The following is a 3,227-nucleotide window of genomic DNA, read 5'->3' as shown; positions in this document are numbered from 1 at the left end:
AAAAAAAGGGTCAAAGACAAAAATATTCAGGTTCTTGTGTGATGATATCTACATAAGCAGTGGAATTCACTGGGATGCAAAGGGGTGCCACCTAAAATTTTGCCTAGGGCGCCAAATTGCATCGTTGTTCACAGTGAGTAAATCAGCACCTACCGCCGTGGCGTTAAACTGAAGATCATTGTGCTTTTCAACACTAATTTAGAAATATTAAAATTGAATCAATACTGTGAACATGCATGTTGACCAATGGGGGGGTGTCACAGGTCACATGGTCAGGTTGTCCCAACTATCCCCTTCTTATTGCTGTGTGATAGGCTACACCCACCGATGGCGATAGGCCCGACATGATGCAGCCGTCAGAGTAACCAATAGTAACAACACGCAACAACAAACACAGTATTTAGCCTGTAGCATGACTCATGTTGGATGACTCAGAATTGTGTCGGCAGATGTTAAATCTGTGTGTGAAGACAAATATACAGTCTGATAGTCACTTCTGTCCACTTTTACATTCCTGTTGCTGTTGTTGTTACTCATTGGATCTGCATGTGTGAGGAATTTTCACATTCACAGCAGGGAATTACCAGCATGGAAAAAAAGATTGTTATTTTGATTTATTTTAGGCTCTGCACCACAAAGCTATATTTCCTCTTATCACACTAACTTTCGGGATGTATTCGGCGTGTGGTGTACTACAACGCTGGCTAACTTCTTACTGGGCTCAATCACCGTGGTAACTTAGCCCGAACACCTAACCTAGTCAGGGATAGCCTAGGTTTAGTGCTGGATAAGATCGGAGCGAGTACAAAAGTCCCGCCTCCTGATCAATCAGATCTCTTAGAAAATGACCTACCCATTGTTGGAAGATCCTGGTTGATGCAGATCTGACAGCTGTGTTTAGGAAAGAAAGATTATTAATGATAAATACAATCCTTTCCTTGACTGATGACATCCTTTAGGAAAGATATAGATGTACACCTGATGGAGTGATTTACAGTCAGCTGACGAAGCCTGTGTCAGGTGCTGTGTCTCTCAGACAGACAAAGTCATTATTCTTTCATTCATTCATACATTCGCTATGGTAACACTGTCAGCATCAGCAGGAACATACCACAGTGAAACAATGTGCTGTATTAGTGAAACTGATCAAAGCGCTGTCTGTTTACCATCCCATGGATTCATATTGTATCATCACTCTTTTACACATTACAGCAGCTTTCTGCCGGTGTTCCTGCTTTTTCTGCATCAACAGTGTTTTTTTTTGGTCTGAATTATGGATTTTAATTCTTCATATTTTTTGAAGAATTATTCCTCAATTGTGACGTAAATTTCTCTACACATCTCTCTGTGATTGCAGTTAATTTGACACTGCAATCTCCACCCATTTCACTAGAGCGCGCACGTAACCAGGCTGAAAACTCCTGCCTTAAGTGAACGTGGTGATATCCAGCGTCATAGGACAGATGCTCTGTGACAGAGAAAGTTTGGTTAGTTGTTGCCTGCAAACAGAGAGATATCTCAGGTATACGTATCCAGCTTTGTAGTACAGGCCCTTAGAGATTCCCCCAAAAAGCATGCAGCCTGAATATATGATGTAAGACAAAATGTTTCAACTTAATAACCCATTTATAGTGTTTCTGTTGAGAAATGTTTCTGTGGTTAAAGAGCAGCTAGTACAAATTGGCTACCATTTCTCAGTCAAACTCTATAAATCTGCTTTTGAATATTATTTGACATATATAGCATCATTATAAATAATGATATTATAAATGGACTGGATTTATGTAGAGTATTTTTTCAACACCACACACACACACTCGCAACTTAAGGGCAAACATTTTCCAAGACCATTAAGTCTAATTTCAAATCAGTGCAAGTCCATTTCTTACCCGCTTGTTCCTTCTTTAAGGGTCGCAGGGTCTGCTGGTGCCCATCTCTAGCTCTCATTGGGAATTAAACAGGGGTACACTCTGGACAGGGCACCAGTCCATTGCAGGGCAACACACAGACACACAACCACTCACACTCACTCCACTCGGCAACTTCGAGACTCCAATCAACCAAACAGTCATGTTTTTTGGGACTTTGTGCCGGAGAGAGAAAACCCACACAAACATGGGGAGAACATGCAAACTCCACACAGAAAGACCCAAGTGTCCACCCCAGAGCTTGAACCCAGGATCTTGTTGCTGTAAGGCGAACGTGCTAACCAGAGTTGGGGTGAATTATCATTTTAATTGCGTAATTGATCATTAATTACATATATGGTGTGATTATAATCGTGAGTTCAGATAATTTACTTTGTAATTGTAATTGACATGGAAATTCAATTTAATGCAAAACTTGGGATAAAAAAAAATAGATGATAGATAATATTTTATATTTGATAGTTATAAGAGATGCTAACAGAAAGCTAACATGATTAAGTAGAAGGTTAAGTTTTATGGGGTAACTTTTTACAGACGCAGTAATTGTGATTCATGGTAATTAAACTTTGATAATTGAGAACATAACTGTAATTGACTTTCAGGGTATAAAAAAAATAATAATCATAATGTAATTGTAATTGGGAAAAAATGCTGGTCACTGTATTTGTCACTGAATTGTAATTGAACACGAATAATTGAAAACGTAATTGTAAATGAAAAAAATGTAATTGACCCCAACCCTGGTGTTTAAATAAATACACACGCACACACACACACACACACACACACACACACACACACACACACACACACACACACACACACACACACACACACACACACACACACACACACACACACACACACACACACACACACACACACACACACATTAATAAAAACATTTTTTAAAAACTTTAAAATTAAAAAGAATATGTGAGCTTTCTTCATTGGGAGAAAATGCATTAAATTAAATGTAAGCAGGAGTAAAAGGAGTTAATTCTACCCTCAAGTGCCAGTAACAATTTTACTTTTTTCAGTATGAAACAGATTGTATCTATATATTGTATATGTAAATGGAATCACCACCAAAGTATCTATCTATCTAAATCTATCAATTGCACTTTAAAGACCTATTTTTTAAATGAAATGTATTATCTATGCATGGGGTAAATGCATAATACACATACTGATGTGCATTGAACGTGCTTGGACCTCACTGTGCGGCAATGGTACTAGTAACTATGGTAACTAGTAGGAGGTGGATCATTCACACCACTTGGGGGACTCGGGTGTCCC

This window comes from Gouania willdenowi, chromosome 21 (genome assembly GCF_900634775.1).
Source record: "Gouania willdenowi chromosome 21, fGouWil2.1, whole genome shotgun sequence".
NCBI lineage: Eukaryota > Metazoa > Chordata > Actinopteri > Blenniiformes > Gobiesocidae > Gouania > Gouania willdenowi.
Note: the sequence above shows the minus strand (reverse complement) of the source record.